Below are 18961 nucleotides of genomic sequence, written 5' to 3'. Positions count from 1 at the left end.
TGGAGGCTGCAGTGAGCCTAAATTGCACCATTGCACTCCAGCTTGAGCAACAAGAGCAAAACTCTGTCTCAAAAAAAAAAAAAAGAAAAAAAAAAAGAAGAAGAAACTAATAATGGCATTTATCTGTGTCTTTGGAAGGGCTGAGAATTGAGTGAATGGGAATGTATTTAAATTATGTGTTTAATTTCATGTGTAAGAATTAAATTTGAAGTGTGTCATATTTGTCATTTTTTTATCTGTTACGTTTTATGCTTGTAGCTGGAAGGTTTCCATTTTAGTTTACCCCAGAAATCTCTGTTACAAACATTTCTTTTTTTTAGTAAAGGCTATTAGAAAAATAAATTGAATAGCTGAGTGCAGATGAGTGCAGTGGCTCACACATGTAACCCCAACTCAGGAGACTGAGGTGGGAGGATTGTTTGAAGCCAGGAGTTTGAGACTAGTCTGGGCAACATAGCAAGACCCTGTCTCTACAAAAAAATTTTAAAATTAGCCAGGCATAGTGGAATGCATCTGTAGTACTAGCTGCTTAGAAAGCTAAGGCAGGAGGATTGCTTTACCCCAGGAGTTTGAGGTTGCAGTGAGCTATGATCACATCACTGCACTCCAGCCTGGGTGATAGAGCGACACTCTTGTCTCTAAAAAAATTATAATAAAAGAAAAAGAAAAAAAAAACCTTGAAATTATGTAGTTTTAATTGACATTTTTACATAAAATATCATTAATATCTTTTTATTTAGAATTGATTTATTATTTCAACCTAAAGTATGACTTTTTTGTTTACTAATACATTTTTATTATTTAAATAACAACTACATTATTTTTCAGAATCCAGTAGCTTTTTTTTTTTTTTCCTTTTTCTTGGTTCTCATTGGTTATAACACAGTAGCTTTTAAAAGCAAATTTTCTTCAGTAAGTTGAAAACAATAAAAAAGTATGAGCTCCCTCTGCTGGCTCTGAAGTGGCATATCAAGGTACATTTTGTTTATTTGGAAACAAACTGGCACACGGTACATGCCATTAATGCAATTTGCTAATATTAGGGAGAATAATTTTAAACTGTTTTCCATAATTTTATAAAAGTTAAATTATGCTAATGTGCCACTAATATTGGCAAGTAAGATTAGCATTTCAATATAAATGTTAAAGTTGTATTCACCATGTACCTGAGCTATTTGGTATATCCCTATATAGTGCCATATAAGTGTGTTGAACAGGAAAAGTTTCTGCATGCACCACAACAGGTACAGGAGGATTTGTTTTAAAATTTATTATGACTTTTGAATTGCAGTAATCATAAAACCTATGCTGTGTTAGTATATTAATATTTAGTTCATTAAAAATACCACAGTTTTTGTTGTTGCTGTTGTTGTTGTTTTGAGACAGAGCCCAAGTAGAGTGCAGAATCACCTGGGTTCAGACGATTCTCGTGCCTCAGCCTCCGGAGTAGCTGGGATTACAGGTATGCTCCACGACACCCAGCTAATTATTTTGTATTTTTTAGTAGAGACGGAGTTTCACCATGTTGGTCAGGCTGGTCTCAAACTCCTGGCCTCAAATGATCTGCCCACCTCGACCTTCCAAAGTGTTGGGATTACAGGCATGAGCTACCGCGCCTGGCCCATATGCATATTTTGAAGCTAGGAGAAATAGAAAATATTTGCATAGTAAGCAGTGACATATCATTCTGAGTATAAATTTTTTTGTCATGACACATAATCTCTGATGCATTGATTTATGATGTACTTTGCAAAATTTCAAGATACTTTTATTTTTATGATTTGTTTTTATCTTCCAGATCATTGATCTGTGTCTCAGTGGTAATCATCTCATCTTTCTATTTATCTACTAAATTCTTTAACTTTTTGTGTTGTACTTAAATCTGCTTAAGGATGCCTTTAAAAAAATTCAAATTTTCATCTCTCTTTTACAAGTTCGACTTTCCCCTTGTTGCTTCTGACTGATATTCCTCTCTCAAATTGCTGTCTCTTATATAAGATGTTATTTTTCTTGGTTGGCTCATAAGCTCAATTCTGATGGTTGAAATACTGGGAATTCCACATGTGGTGGAAAGCAAAGGTGTTTCTAGTCAGGGGTGCACTGAAGCCAGTTGTCACTAGCCTATGAGAGCTGATTATTAATTTTTCAAGAATTCTTCAAGCTAGTTGTTAAAGACAGATTTTATTAAAGCTGACATATAAACTTACATTAAAAACCAACACAATTTTCAAAATCATTTCCGAATTATTTAACTTCATTTTATTATTATTTATGCTCCTCAGGTAATTTACATCGACTGCATCTGTATGGTGAAAATATAGTATAATGGGGTGCTGCTGTGAATCTCCTTCCAATTCTGCATTCTGTGATATCATAGTGGTAACCTGAAATCCACCATAGTGGGGACATTTACACAGTAACTGGCAAATGCTACAAGGCTGGGCTTTTTCAGTTTTGTTGATTGTCTGGACATAAAAAAGTAATACAGAAAATGTTACCGATACAAGCATTTGGGAAAAATAAACTAAAACCTTTTGTGAAAAACAACAGGTTTTATGGAATTTACAATAAATAATACTGTATATTTTATTATTTATAAATTCTGTGCTACACATTCTTCATATCAGTAAAACTTAGAACATATATATGTATCCATACATTTTGTTTTCTAGAAAGCCACTGGTTGAACATTAACCAGCACACTACTGGAGTCTCTACCCACAAAGGTAGTATAGGTGGGCAAGGAGTCAATTCTCTGTGAGACTCCTGGGGGAGTCACTGACTTAGTACATCAAGAGTAGTGCTGTGATTTTAAAATATGTCCACAAATTCTTTGATACATCTCCTATCTAAAGACAGGCCCTGATTTTCCTCCCCATGAATGTGAGCTGTACCTAACGACTAATGAATGTGGTGGAAGTAACCGTGTTAGACTTCCAAGGCTAATTCATAAAAGACAGTGTGGGCTCTGTCTTACCCTCTTTTGGACTGCTTACTTTGGGGAAAGCCAGTGGCCATGCCATGAGGACACTCGAACATCTATGAAGAGGCCCCACATGGTGTGGATAAGGACTCCTGCAACGGCCATTTTGGACCTAGATTCTCCTGCCCCAGACAGGGCTTCAAATGACTGGGGTCCCAGCAGACATCTTGACTGCAACTTCACAGGAGACTTTGGAGCCAGAACCTCTCAGCTAAGCAGCTCCTGCAATCATAACACACAGAAACTGTGATGTAATGAACGTTTGTTGCTTTAAGTAAGCCCCTAAGGTTTGGAGTAATTCATTAGATGGCAACAGATAACTAATATAAGCAGGGAAGACTCATTATCCCCATTAAACTTCTTGGACTTTTGGGAGTCAATGAAATCTAAGACTCTCTCATATGGTGCTATACCAACTTTGTTGAAGGGAGGGTGTCTTCCCAGAGATCTGTGAAAACCAAACTATTCAGGATTAAGAAGTTCAGAAGCCACCAATACCACTGTTCTTCATTTGTTTGCTTAGTCCATGGGGGAGCAAGTCGTGAACCTACTTCCCATAGCAGAGTCCCCAACACAGGTCAAGGTCCCACCTTCTCCTACCTTCTTATAGGCCTTGGCAAGGATTTGGCTCAAGGGAGGCAAATGTCTTAGAGATGGAAGAGAGGGAAAGGGAGTTATGGCTAAGTTACCATTTTTCAAGAATCTTCTGTATTTTATATATATACACACACACACACACACGAGACAGTAATCTTATATTATTGCCAAAAAAAAAACAAAGTCACTAAAATTAGGTGAAAAGGTTTTAAAGACATCCATTATTTGAGAAAATGAAAGAACAACAAATCTCATGTAATAATTTCTTTCCTTTTCGGTTTAAGTATTTTTCATGAAAAAGCACAAACAAAGGCCAACATTTCTCGTATTCATGCCTTTGGGCCATCTATAAACCTTTTAAAACTTTCTCCTAACTTTAAATTAATGGCAAAATATACTAAAAAAAGGAGGAGGACCAACAGCCTTGTGCATTTTGGTCTCATACCTATCAAATCATAATTACCAAAATGTCCAAGGCCGTTTGTATCTATTATTTGTATCCTTTATTAGAGACATTCCATTTTAAATTTTTTGTTGATATATTCATATATTTGTAGTCCAAATATTGAGGAAATGAACTAATGCATAAATAATAATGTGATTTAATATCGCTATTTTGTGGTTAGCTTTTTTATTTTAGCATTTTATTTCAGTCTACTTTTAATTAAATAGCTATTGCACTGTCAATTAACAAAGCCTGAATTAAATAGCTATCACATTCTGTCAATTAACAAAGCCTGAATTGAATCCGGCCCTGGATCTTACAGCAGGTAACTTGTGTCTTCTATTACCTTTCCAGCTGACTTCGGAAAAGTCCTTGCACATGTCCAGACCCCAATTTTGTCATCTGTAAATATGAAGATACTGAATTAGGTTATTCTTAAATTCCTATTCAGTTTCTATACTTTTAAACAGTTATTGAATAAAATACTAATCGTATAAAAAATCATATTTTTTTGTATAAAAGGATACAAAAAATAAAAACTGAATTCTTATCTGAAACAGATTAAAACTTACTTGGCAAAAAAAATTCATATAAAGAAGTAGCTGGTCAGTTAAGTATTAGAAGAGGTCACAAGAAGGAGAAGGGAGTAGAGGCTGTAGGGGTTAGGGAAACTCAAGAGGAAATAGAACACGGTGTGAATCTAAAGAATCTGAAATTGATGGAAAAACCCTTATAAGATCTTATAAGACCTTACAAGATCATTACAAGACCTTACAAGACCTTATAAGACCTTATAAGATCATTATTGTTTTTCAGCCTCCAGAAAGTCTTATATAATGATAATTTGCACTAGGTTTGTTTTGGTGTTTTGTGTACTTGTATGTTTGTTTGTGATTTGAATTTGTCTTTCAAACATACAGCTCTCCATCTCATAAATTAATATCTACCTTCTGGAAAATTACATGCAAAAAGTTATTAGTTTATTGAAGAAAAAGAATTAGAATCTAGTTCTTGTTAAAGTATTATCTTTATTAGAGTCACAACTTTTAGCATGCCAAGTGATCTCCCAACTTCTATTTGTAATAAATCCCTCTTCCTTACTCAGTGATAGGCATACACTTAAGCAAAGTCAATTAGATTCTCTATTTTGATAATTTGTATCTCAACACCCAGGGTGGGTGATTGTTACTGAGTAAGCTGAATGCAGGAGCATTCTATAGAAAAAGTCCGTGACTGAACAAGTTTTGGCAGCTCTGATTCCTAGAGATTTTATGGTTGCTGGTGCCTTGGAAGCCTATTCAGCATTTCCTTTGATGCAATGAGTTACTTTAATTTCATTTTTTAAAAAAGAATTTCTTCTTATATAAGTAAATCGACTACGGATATTGGTTGAATGAATGGAACTACAAGCTATGTTATAAGAAAAATATATGTCAATAGAGGTCATGAGCCTCAGTGTGTGTTTGTTAGGCATTGTATCAATGTTCACTACCCCAGGCTTAGTGGCTTAAAAACATTTATTACTTGTCACCATTCTGTGAGTTGCTGGGGAGTTCTTTTGGTTTGCACTAAGCTGTGCAAGTTGGTTGGTTTAGGATGGGCTCACTCACATGCCTGGTGGTTGTCAGGCTGGATCTTACTGGGACCTCATCACATGGCAGCCTCAGCATTCAAGCACTTTTCAAGTTGTTTCTTGCATCACATTTATTTTTATCTCATCATATTTACCTTAATCTCACTAGCGAAGTAAATCACTTGGACAAATCCAGAATCAGTGTGGGAGGACACTACTCAAAGCCCTGAATATGGGAAGTGTGAACAAACTGTGAGAGAGGACATTACTGTAATACCAGGTGTTTGGAAATATGAGTAGAGATGGCTTTTAGCCTCCTCTATCTTTCTAGCTCCTTAAAATGCAAAACAAACAAAAACCCTGAGATGTAGATGGCGTTTAGCCTCCTCTACCTTTCTAGCTCCTTAAAATGCAAAACAAACAAAAACCCTGGGCCGGGCGCGGTGGCTCACGCCTGTAATCCCAGCACTTTGGGAGGCCCAGGCGGGCGGATCACGAGATCAGAAAATCGAGAGCATCCTGGCTAACACGGTGAAACCCCGTCTCTACTAAAAATACAAAAAATTAACCGGTCGTGGTGGCGGGCGCCTATAGTCCCAGCTACTCAGGAGGCTGAGGCAGAATGGCGTGAACCGAGGAGGCGGAGCTTGCAGTGAGCCGAGATGGCGCCACTGCACTCCAGCCTGGGCGACAGAGCAAGACTCCGCCTCAGAAAAAAAAAAAAAAAAAAACACGGTTAACTCTTTTTTAAAAACTAGTTCATTTTATCTTTTCCTCTTTCTATGGGAGATTTACAAATATCAAAGAAAGATCATTAAAAAAAAAAAACAGCCTTTCTTGTGGACTAATGTTTCACTTCATGGCACCTTGAGAGTCAGACAAGTGTCAATCAACATTTCAAAAATGGTAATTATAATGTAGGAAAAAAGTGATAAATGACTGTTTAAAAATGTATTAACTATTCTATGTTAGATTTGGGGAATAAAACAGTGGGTAAAAAAAGCTTTTGCCTTCAAGGAACCTAATCTTTTAACAATACAACGTGATGTAATTGTAACAGGGATAAACACTGTGAACACTCAGCCCAGTCAGGGAAGGTTTCCCGGAGAAAGCGACTTTTAAGGTAAGTCCTGGAGTTAGATGAAGGATAGGGTTGGGCATGGTAAATGTTCTAAACCGAAGGGGCTCTTTGTGCAAAGAGTACAATGACGGACACCATGGCTTGTTTGTAGAAATAGATTTAGGAATTTACAGGCTCTATGCACCAAAATATTATAGTGCTCTCCCACTTGAAATTCAAAATAAAAATAATGCTAACTATAAAACTACATGTAGGGAAGTCTTTCTGATTTTTCCAATGTTCTCATCATTTAAAAAATAATAAATACTCTAAAAATATATTCATGCCTCTGTGTTGATGATTTATTCAGCATATACCAGTTCATCTATTGCATAATGCGGTACTGTTCTGGGAACTGCAGATACATGGTATGGCACCATTGTAGAATGTAAAAAGTGGAGAATGGGAGAAGCTTAAGAGCTAGGCAGGTGTCAATTAATGAAAGATGTAAGAAAGCATGTGGTTAAGGATGTGGTGTTGATTACTGACCTGAGTTCAACCTCTGCCATTGACTCATTCTATAAACTTGGGCAACTTGAAGCTTAGTTTCCTCAGCTGTAAACTGAGAATGCTAAATTGTGAGAATAAATAAATGTAAAGCATTTAGAACAGTGCTTAATACCATAAAACACAGTTAATTTCAATTAAGTATTACAATTAATAAATTTGTACTTTAGCCTGGGATATGGGGAGCCAATAAGGGTTTACATGATTAGAGGGGGCTTTAATGGATTTCGTTGGCTGCAGTGTATCATCTGGGTTGAATGACAATGAGTAGATTCTAGGTATGCCTAGGAGGAAGACTCAATAGATATTCATTGGGATATTAATTGGATAGTGGTAAAAGGAGAAGGATGATACTTAGATTTTTGACTTGAGCAGTTGGATGATGGTGGCTTTCTATGAGTTACATATCACAGGAAAGGGGCAAAATTGGTTAGTGAAGATAATGAGTTTAGTTTTAGAGACTGATTTGAGATGCCTAGAAGACATCCAAGTAATGACCTTTGGGAAACATCAGCATGGATATAGGAATTGAAATAGTAAAAATAGATAAGATGGGTTGGGGATCATGTTTAGATTGAAAAAAGACCAACAGGAATTCCAAGGCACATCCATATGAAGTGTGGTTGAAGTTCAAGAAGGATACATTACAGTATTCAGAAAAATCAGGGGGAAAAACCCAAGAAGATTGTGATACAATAAAAATAGCAGGGAAAAAAGTGTTTCAAGAAAAAAACATGTGAACAATGTTGTCAAATGTTATATTTGATCAAATAACACAAGACTAAATGTGGATATTACATTTGGTCAATGTCAGCGAAAAGCAAGTCACTGATAACCTTGGCAAGAAGTGTTTTGGTAAAATGATAGAGACAGAAGCTAGTTTATACTGAACTGGAGTGATGGGAAGAGAGGAACCTGGGACAATGAGTACAAACAACTCTTGCTTGCCTATAAACAGAAAAGGAAAGAATGGTGGCTGAAAGCAGATCTTCAAATGATAGAGCTGAATAGTTGTTTTTTTAACAACTTTGAAAAGATCAACACCATTAACACTCTAGTTCAAACTTCCACCATCTCACATGGACCATTACAATATTCTCCTAATTGTTTCCTTCTTCTACCACTCCCCATTGTATTTTTCTTGGCTACCCCCACCTCAGCCCCATACATTCTCCATACAAATCTAATTATAGCCTTTCCTTACTCATGTAAGCCAGTTGTAGAAGGCTTTTCCTTCTTGAACTAGAATGGGTATACCTCTTAATATTCTCTGGTGAGAGAGATCAGAGAAGCTATGGGGCCTCACACTACTGATGAGTGTTCATCTCTATCCTGTAATTCAGCTGCTGGTAAGTGTTTATTATTACTTAATAATTCACAAAAGGAAGGGTGGTAGCCCCCACTTCGCACTCAGTATTGGCTGGTCTCCCTGCAGGTACTCTTCCTTCCCTGGGCCCTACCACACCTGAGCTTCCCAAACTGAACAAACGCCAATGATGTTTTCAGCAGTAGTTTCATAGAAGCATTCTAAAACATACCAAAGCAGTACAGAGTAACAGGACTAAGAGTTACTCTATTAATACACTGAGCTCTTTATTTCTTTCCTTTATTTCACATAAGGAGAGAAAAAAGTTGTTATATTTTAGGAAAGCACTGTCCAATAAAAATATGTGAGCTGCATATGTAATTTTAAGTTTTCTAGGGGCCACATTTTTAAATAAAAAAAAATAATAAAAAGGTGAGGGCCAGGCGCAGTGGCTCATGCCTGTAATCCTAGCACTTTGAGAGGCCAAGGCAGGCAGATCACTTAAGGACAAGAGTTCAAAACTAGCCTGGCCAACATGGTGAAACCCTGTCTCTACTAAAAATACAAAAAAATTAGATAGGTGTGGTGGCAGGCACCTGTAATCCCAGCTACTCAGGAGGGTGAGACAGGAGAAATCACTTGAACCTGGGAGGCAGATGTTGCAGTGAGCAGAGATCACGCCACTGCACTCCAGCCTGGGCAACAGAGCGAGACTCCGTCTCAAAAAAAAAAAAAAAGTGAAATTAATTTTATTAATATACTTTATTTAGTATATTAATAGGCCAATATATCCAAATATTCTTTCAATGTGCAATTAATGTAAAAATTAATATATTTTACTTGCTGGTTGTTGAGGAACACGTGAAAAACATTGTTCACGTTTTTTCTAAGGCTTTGAAATCTGATGCACATTTTATACTTACTGCATACCACAATTCTAAATAGCCACAAGAACTTAACAGCTACACATTGCTAGTGGCTATGGTATGTGGCAGTGTAGTTTGTTCTACCCCTATGTTTACTATTCATTTGCTATGAAAACAGTTTGTGATGGATGCTGCTTCCACAGCCAGGAATTGGTCCAGCCGATGCTGTTAAGGGAGTCAACTCTTTCTTCAGGGAAGGAAGGTCAAATCCTGTGTGAGCTTTGGCAGTTACATGAAATGCAGGCTTTGAGCTCATTCCTAAATTCTGGTTTACCTTGTATGGTAGATTATATTATAAACTCACTTATGTTTGCTGCTCCTCCTTGCTCCAGCCTATTTTGAATCAGGCTTGGTCACATGACTTGCTCTGGTCAATGAAATGTGGAAAGAAGTGATGTTGTCCACTTCTGTGAGCAGAAATTGTAGGAGACAATACACGGTTTGTCATAATCTCTTTTGTGTCCACCATTATGACTGACAACATCCCAAACACACAGAGGCTACTCCATCAGCCTGGGACCTGAAGGGAGGACCACGTGGAGTAGAGGTGCAGCTAACCTGTAATGGACATGCAGGGTTTGAGAGAAATGAACCCTTGTTGTTCATTACTGCAGCCAAACCTAGCCTCTTCCTAACTTATGCACTATTGTTTGTGGGTGATGTAGATTGTTTTTTCTCTTTGTTGTCTGGAGGAATGGGATAGTGCAGCTTTAAAACTTTAGAGTGTGTCTCCTAAGGGCATTCATTATGCCTGATGTTTGTTATTGCAATGTTATTGGTTGTTTTCCTGGCTTAGGTTCTGGCCCCCAATAAAAATGGCTTCAAATTTCAAAAGCCCTAATTAAGGTTCTACATCATTACCTTTTTAACAGTTTTGTCCTAAGGCTACTAAGGAACTAAGAACAATATGTAAAGGTGAATTTTCTTCAAAAGATTATCTGTGTCTTCCCACACTTCAATTAATAAGCAAATAAGATTTCTTTTCTGATTTTTTCCCCCTGATTTTTGGCTTGAAAGACAGAGATACCTCTACAATAAATATTTGTTGAAAAAAAAGGAATGAAATGAAATGATATGATAGCAGCTTTCTAGGTGGGATCATATGCATATAAGCATGTATATACCTACTTATGAAATCCATGGTGGAAGTTTATGAATCTGCTTTCTCTTGAAGAGGTTTTCTTTAAGTATTTATTCTTATAATAACTAACAAATGCCATTTGTAGTGACAGGTGAGTGAACCCAAGGATTCTTGACTCTGTCTGAGCTGACAGACTGTCACCTAGGTTACGGGTTTTATTCTCCAATTCATTTATTCAACAAGAGAACCTGCCATGTGCTATCAACTTCTCTAAGCGCAAGAGATACATTTGCAGAAAAGACATGCAAAATCTCTGCTTTCCTGGAACTTCCATTGTAGCCAGTCTGTTAGGCCTTCCCAGAGATCTTTTTGTTTTCTGGGTCTCTCCGCCTTAACAGATTTTTTTTAAAGGTTTTTTATTATGGAAAATTTCAATATGTAAGAGCTGAAAGAATTATAACCATCTCCATCATCCAGTTTCAACCACAATCAACTCATGGCCAATCTTATTTCATTGATACTCTACTCTCTCTCCTTATTCCATTTCAAATCATTTTGATAGCACAGGTATCACATCATTTCACTAATATGATTTTTAATAATATTACATACATGTTTTTCCTCTGAGGACACTTACCTGTCCTCATTTGACAGTTTGTATGGGAGACTTTGTGAGTGTCTGCATGGGTGTGCGTATGAACATGCAATATATGTATATATACCTTTTTAATGTTATTACCCACCATAACCACATCCATAAACAGTTCCACAGCACCTATGGAGATGGAGTCATAATTAGTCATGGGTATAAACAGTGCCCACTGAAGAGTTGGTGATTGCCTCTCAAAGCTTTTCAGCTAGGTGTGGTGACTCATGCCTGTAATCCCAGCACTTTGAGAGGCCAAGGCAGGCAGATCACTTGAGCTCAAGAGATCAGCCTGGGCAACATGGTGAAACCCCGTCTACCAAAAATACAAAAAGAAAATTAGCCAGGCGTGGGTGGCATGTGCCTGTGGTCCCAGTTACTCAGGAGGCTGAGGTGAGAGGATCACTTGAGCCCAGGAGGCAGAGGTTGTAGTGAGCTGAGATTATGCCACTGCAGTCTAGCCTGGGTGACACAGAGAGACTCCATCACACACACATAAAAAACAAAAAACAAAAAAAGCTTTTTGTTTTTTTGAGACAGGGTCTCAGTCTGTTTCCCAGGCTGGAGTGCAGTGGCGTGATCTTGGCTTGCTGCAACCTTTGCCTCCTGTGTTCAAGTGATTCTCCTGCCTCGGCCTTCCAAGTAGCTGGGATTACAGGTGTGTGCCACTGTGCTTGGCTAATTTTTGTATTATAATAGAGACATGGTTTTGCCATGTTGGCCAGGCTGGTCTCAAACTCCTGACCTCAGGTAATCCACCCGTCAGCCTCCCAAAGTGCTGGGATTACAGGCGTGAGCCACTGCGCTCGGCCTTAAAAAAGCTTTTTATGCCAGAAGTGCTCTGGTTCAATTTAGGGGGATATGATAGTATGGCGTTTTTTTTTTTTTTTTTTGAGATGGAGTCTCGCTCTATTGCCCTGTTGCTCAGGCTGGAGTACAGTGGCGCAATCTCGGTTCACTGCAACCTCTGCGTCCTGGGTTCAAGTGATTCTCCTGCCTCAGCCTCCCTTCCAAGTAGCTGGGATTACAGGAACTCACCACCATGTCCAGCTAATTTTTGTATGTTCAGTAGAGATGGGTTTCACCATGTAAGCCAGGCTGGTCTCGAACTCCTGACCTCAAGTGATCTGCCTTCTTCAGCCTCCCAAAGTGCTGGGATTACAGGTGTGAGCCACTGTGCCTTGCCTGGGATACGATACCATGTATGTCTTCTGATCCCAGTTTACAACATCAGTAATTGCTCAAGCGTTTCCTCTTGAATTACCTAAGGATATCACAAAAGTGTTACTTTTCTTTGCAAGTCATCAGTGTCTTAACACAGATAAGAAAACTATATTCCCTTTATTAACATGACCTTGATCTTCTAGGAAAATAAAAACCCTTGAATTATTATATTAGAGTACGATATGCTTCCTGTTTTTATTTTAAAATTCCCAAATTTAATCAGGTTCTTTCTTAAAAGAAGTATGCGTTGGTGTGTTCATATTTTAAATTTATCCTATCACACCAAAAACCTTTCAATGGCTTCGCATCATTATTTTAAATAAAATCCAGTTCCAAAATCTTAACATGAAATTTTTTTACCTCTAACTTGACTGACAGCCATTCCCTATGTCCCCAATTTGATACCCTCCCACCACTCTGTCCTTAAGATCCTGACTCTTCTTTACCTCAGGAACATCCTACAAGCTATTATGTATGCTGGAATGTTCTTGTTTCAACTTTTACTCATTATTCACTTTTCTTAACCATTTAAATATCATATCCTTAGAGAAAGCATGCTTGAGCGTTTACAGTCTAAATTGCTAAAATGGTTCTTAGTTTCCTCTTTCATAATACTTATAATTTTATTATTAACTACGATTTTTAAAATGTACAAAAATAGAATGAATCAGATGATTAAATTTGTGTTATGGTGTTCTCTGGGGAGTGGATGCTGAGATGGGGTTAAAAGTGCAAAAAGTTTACTGGAAAGTAGCACCTGTGAAATGGAAAGGGGGGAAGCAGAATTGGGTGGGAGAGCCATTAGATTACCATGCAGGTCTGACAATACTTCTGCCATCCCAATATCGAGCAGGTCCTTATCCCTTGCTCAGTCTTGAGCTGCGGATGGGCATGGGGGAGAGGGTTTTCCCTGAGAATAGTGTAACTTCAACTTGAAAGCTGAGGTGAACCTAGAAAGAGTTAACAACTGGAAGCTGTCCTCCTTGCAGTTGGGCAGTGAGTCCTTTCTTGAAGGGAGATCTGAGCTGCACACCTCTGTGACTGCTATACACTGTAGGATGTCAATTCAATCCAAATTAATCCATAACTTCAATGATGAAGAATTTTTTGTTTACAAGTTCAACAATCTTGTTCTATGTATTTGGAAACTAAAGGTTCACATTTATTTATTTATTTATTTATTTAGACGTAGTTTCACTCTGTCGCCAAGGCTGGAGTACAGTGGCTCAATCTCGGCTCACCGACAACTCCACTTCCCAGGCTCAAGCGATTCTCCCACCTCAGCCTCTGGGCTGGGTACTACAGGTGTGTGCCAACACACCTGGCTAATTTTTGTATTTTTAGTAGAGATGGGATTTCACCATGTTGGCCAGGCCGGTCTTGAACTCCTGACCTCAAGTGATCCGCCTGCCTCGGCCTCCCAAAGTGCTGGGGTTATAGGTGTGAGCCACTGTGCCAGACCAAGATTCATATTTAGCCAAGCTAAATTTGAAAAAGAGCAAAGAAGAGGGATTTGCCTTATTATATATTAAGATATTCTATAATACAATAGTAAATAAAAGCAACATGGTACTGGAGTAGTCACAGACAAGCTGACCAATTGAAAAATAGGTCAGAAGCAGAACACAAATGAAATGAAAACAGAAAGATATAAGTGGCATCAAAAATCAGACAGGAAGGAGGCTAGGCACGGTGGCTCACGCCTGTAATCCCAACACTTTAGGAGGCCGAGGCGGGCCGATCACTTGAGGCCAGGAGTTCAAGAATAGCATGGCCAACATGGTGAAACGCCCTCTCTAATTAGATGGGCATGGTGGTGCACGCCTATAGTCCCAGCTACTTGGGAGGCTGAGGCAGAACTGCTTGAACCTGGGAGGCAGAGGTTGCAGTGAGCCAAGATTGCGCCACTGCACTCCAGCATTGGAGATGGTGTCAGACTCTGTCCCAGGAAAAAAAAAAAAAAAAAGAAAAAAATCAACAGGAAAGAATAAACTGAGTGAGTAGACTTATAGAAAAAAAAAATGGCCTAGATCCTCACTTTACACCACAAACAGGGATGTATTACAGAGAGAATAAATACTTAAGTGTGATTCTAAGTAGAGTAATGGACTGCAAAAGAAATAGAAGAAAATACAGAATCTCTTTTTGATCCGGAAATGCAGACTGTTTTTAAACAAGACTTCAAAAGCACTATTGAGAGTAGTAAGACTGTATTCAACTAGAGGAGAGAGCTGGAAAAACCTGCAGAGTTCAGCACACTATAGAGAATATTCCTGGGATCGGTGCAGCTAAAAGATGAAGGCAACTTATGGTAATAAACCATAAAGAAATACAGATCTGTTAGAGGGCATATCATTCTCTTGCCTATCTAAAATATTTTCTCCTGCCTCTGCTTCCTTCCTATTTAAAACGAAGCATGTGTCTTCAATAAACATTTTTTGAGTTTCAGACACTGAGTTAAGTGCAGGACGTAGAAAGAGGAATAAACTTGAGTCCAGTCCTTAAAAGAGCTCACAAGGCCGAGAAAGATGAGAAAACTAAATAAAATGTTTTATTTTTATCTGTCCTCACAATCTCTTCCCAGTAAATGTTTTAACTCCTGTTCTACAGGTAGGGAGCTAGACCTTTGTCCAGGGTATCATTGAGGTACTGACATTTGAGCAATAAGGAAAATCATTCTGGCAAAAGGAACAGTGCTAATAAAGTCACATGGCTTTGAAAGAACATGGTGTATTGGAAAACGTTAAGCAGGCAACCTAATACTGGACATTCCAAAATGTACATGTTACTGAATAGAGAAAGTAGTCCACAGCAGCTGTTTAGTCTTCTCTTAGTAGAATTGATGATTACATCAGCTAATTGTCGCCTTTGAAGGCGGGGCCAAAGAAGATGAAGCAGGGATAAACGAAGGATAAATGTTAATGGTTAAGGAAGAGAAGCATTCTAGGAAGCAAAAATGACTAACTGTGAAGTGATAATAAGCACTGTACCATAAATTTAGAGGAGGAAGATATTGCTATCAGCCACAGTGGCCAGGAAAGGTTTCATGGAAGTGGTACGGCTTCCTTTGGTCATTCAAAAAATATAGTTAATCCTTATTACTTACAGATTCTGTATTTGTGAGTTTGCCTACTTGCTAAAATTTATTTGCAATGCCCAAATCAATACTTGGAATGCTTTTGCAGTCATTTGTCGACATGAACAGAGGCAAAAAAATTTGAGTCACCTGATGCACATGTTCCCAGCTTTGGTGAAACAAGGGGATGCTCTGCCTTCCTGTTTTAGCTCTCACACTGGAAACAAGTGTCCTTTTCATGGTCTATTTAGGGCCACATTTGTTGCATTTTTGACCTTTTTGTGATTTCACTGTTTAAAATGCCCCCCAAGTGTAGTGATGAGGCTATCTGGGTCCCTAAGTGCCAGAAGGCTCCTCTTTCTTTTTAAAGAGAAAATACATACGCCAGGTAAGCATGAGTTATAGTGCCACTGGCTATGAGTTCAATGTTAATGAATCAACTATATTAAATAAGGTGCCTTAAAATTTTTTTTTTTTCCTACATAAGGTGCCTTTAAAAAGAAACACACATAAAACAAGGTATTTATGGGCTGGTTGACAAACATTTAATAAGAGGCTTGAAGGAACCTAATCCTGCATTTCTCCTAGGAGCAATGGTTCCATATTCACTAATTCAGCATTTGTGGCTTTTTTACAGAACCACCGTGAATAAGGATTGGCTGTATATATTAGCGGCTGTTCTTGAAGCGGGGGATTCAAAGCTATAATCCACTAAAGAACAGATAATCACATACTTGCAAAAATAAAGCTATGAGTGCTATAAAAGAAGCAATCACAGGCTGATGTCAGAAAATCTCAGAGGGACTCTCGCTTTACAGAAGGGAGGTCAAAGATGGATTTCCAAAGACGATGCTGTATGCACTGCATTTTGACGCTTAAGTAGGAATCTATCAAATGAAAGGTAGAGAAACACATTTTGCAATGGCTCAATTTAGTGAGAGGACACACTTCTGTGGAGACAAACATTTACTCCCTCTTGAATGCTAATTTGTCATGTTGCCTTCTGATTAACCCCAGCCCTGTGATTATTACTTTATTTACTGTCCTTAGTTTAACAACGAAGCAACCCTGATGTTATCACACAAATTACAGGCTATGATGCATATAGCATTCTTGCCTGTCTGGAGGGTTGCCTTTAAATGTCTCTATAGAGTACGTACACCCTTTCCTTATGGCATGTAAGTACTGGTCTGGGGAGTAAAAGGGCAGAGATCTACCTGTCTTGCTGCCACTGAAGACCATGCTTCTGTCTGTAAGTTACCCCCAACAAAACACTCTTTACTGACCAAACTGGATTTGTCTGCTTTGTTCGTTTGATTTCTCCTTTGATGTTTGGGGGGCACTTTGCATAAAGGGCCTTTTCATGGAACAACTTATTTTAAGGAACTCAAAATAGGATGGCTGGAGCAAAGACTGAAAGGAGTTTCTAGGCAAAAAGGAAGGTGTCTGATTTATGAAAGTCCCTTTATAGGATGTTAAATAATGTGTTTTATTCTAAAGATAATGTGGAAGTTGAAGATTTTAAGCAAGAAAGTGACATGATTAGATCAAAATTTTAGAATTACTGCTATTAAAGGCAATGATGATGAGGGCAACTGAAGATGAACTGAGATGGAGGTCAGCATAAAAGGCAAAGATATTAAAAGGCTTTTGCTATTATTTAGGAAGAATAAAAGACTTTAAATAAGACAGTGACAGTGGTATGAGAGATGGATGAGCAAAGTTTGAGCAGTCAGGGAAAGAAGTAGAAGCGTTCTCTGTGGAAAATAAAGTGAACAAATGTTTGGAGAAAGGGAGGGTGAGCAAATCAGTTTATCTGGGGTATACAGTATTTGATAGAAGCTTTGGAAGGCTGAAGTGGAGAGCCAGAGTAATGGAGTAGCTGGTGATAAGGTTGAAAATATTGGTGGCGTCAGCCTGTGGCAAGGCTACGACAAACAGACTAAACAAATATAATTTTAACTTACGGCAGTATTAAATTTATAAACAATTTTTATTGTAAAATACATATAAAACCTACCGTTTTCATTAAGTATATGGTCCACTGCATTAAGTACATTCATATTGTGCAACCCACACAACACCACTCATCTCCAGAATCTAAATCATCCTAAACTGAAACTCTATTATCCACTGAAATATAACTCCTCATTTCCCCTTCTCCTGGGCACCCTCTCCACCCCTGCTCTTGCTACCATTCCACCTTCTGTCTCTAGGAGTTTTGACTACTCTAGGTACTTAATGTAAGTGGAATCATAATATTTGTCCTTTCATGTCTGGTTTATTTCACTTAGCTAAATCACTTTAATCAACACCCTGGTTATTCAGTAGCTGGATTCTAATTTGTATTCTACTCTATATGCTGTATTTTAAAACAAATGTCTTGCTTTGTAGTTCATAATCTTTCCACCTAATCCTTAAAGACACTTCACTCTAGCAAATTATAAACTCAGAGTTCCTAAGAACAATTTAGCCTATCGGTGTCTCTCATAAAGAGCTTTTATTGATCTACTTACTGAAAATGTCTTTAGATTGTGAATATTTTCATTCCATTACAGTTCATGGAACGTAGACCCTTTGTAAAATTCCACCTAGTATCTAAATAGAACTCAAGCAGGAATCAAACTTATTTGATCACCCAGGAAAATAGTTTATTTATTTGGGTTGCTAATATGAAGACTCTCTCTTTTGATACTATATAATTTCCCGATCTGAGATAGGGCTGAATTTGCTCTAAATAAAGAGAATTTTAAAAATAACAAAACTTATCTTTAGCTGGGGGAAAGTGCAGGCTGGAAACTACCTGAGAGACGTGAAGGTTCTCTCACCTTTCCCTTGTGGGCAGCCCTCAGTCATTAGGGCTCTACCAGCAAGTCGAGTACTGTTGGACAAGACAGACACTAATCCTCTGGCGGTCTCACTGGGCTCCATTAGACCGGCCTGTGTTTACAAACCTCGTTCACATCACAGCATACACAGAATATGATACTGGTAGGGCACTTAGGTAAACTGAGGAGGTAGCGTGCTCGGCACCTGGAACCTACGGGCCACCTGGTGTCGCGCACGCGGGAGTGTACGCTCTCAAAGAGCAATCCATCCGGCAGGACCGTTCCAGCTGACAGGCCACGGCCGTCTTACCGGGGACGAGCTGGAGTTCCCGCTGTTTCTGAAGTCAGCGGTCTTTTCCTCCTTGTAAGAAATAAGGTCTTTATATCATAAAGGTAAGCAAAGAATAAAAAGGCACAAAGGCCGCAAGCAACGCACACACGCAAATATCGAACTACAGCACTCGACCCGCGCATTCTCCGCCGACCTTACGTCTCTCCCAGCAGGCTCCGGGAGCCACCGCGAGACTTCATCAATTCTCGCGAGATTTATCGGCAGCCATCTTCTTGGGGGTGCTGGGAGCCGGGAAGACCCCCTGAATCGTTCCCATTGAGCTGCCCTTCGCCTTCGCTTTTTTTACTTTTGCCTTTT

General features: G+C 38.5%; 2 long non-coding RNA genes across 9 annotated transcripts in view; one reads left to right on the top strand and one right to left on the bottom strand.

The window, feature by feature from the left end:
* The window catches only part of LOC104001871 (uncharacterized), a 57903-nt gene extending 55328 nt beyond the window's left edge, over positions 1-2575 (top strand). The window contains exons 4-5 of the long non-coding RNA XR_001708786.4: positions 1387-1462; positions 2283-2575. This is a non-coding gene — a long non-coding RNA (uncharacterized LOC104001871). The remainder of the gene's footprint in view (positions 1-1386; positions 1463-2282) is intronic.
* Positions 856-18917, bottom strand: LOC100613833 (uncharacterized). Of its 8 annotated transcripts, XR_010150529.1 has the most exons (8): positions 18313-18811; positions 12223-12448; positions 9762-10015; positions 7208-7289; positions 4372-4427; positions 3584-3629; positions 2978-3205; positions 2237-2465 (listed from the first exon to the last, which is right to left on the bottom strand). It is a non-coding gene; the product is annotated as an uncharacterized LOC100613833 (long non-coding RNA). The 8 variants fall into 8 exon arrangements; XR_001708779.4 differs by lacking the exons at positions 2237-2465; positions 3584-3629 and adding an exon at positions 856-1640 and having other exon boundaries at positions 2997-3205; positions 18623-18807; XR_010150525.1 differs by lacking the exons at positions 2237-2465; positions 3584-3629 and adding an exon at positions 1256-1640 and having other exon boundaries at positions 2997-3205; positions 18798-18917.
* Between the last annotated feature and the right edge of the window lie 44 nt (positions 18918-18961).

The sequence above is a fragment of the Pan troglodytes genome, chromosome 14 (genome assembly GCF_028858775.2).
Source record: "Pan troglodytes isolate AG18354 chromosome 14, NHGRI_mPanTro3-v2.0_pri, whole genome shotgun sequence".
Classification (NCBI taxonomy): domain Eukaryota; kingdom Metazoa; phylum Chordata; class Mammalia; order Primates; family Hominidae; genus Pan; species Pan troglodytes.
This window is presented reverse-complemented; position numbering and strand designations above follow the sequence as displayed.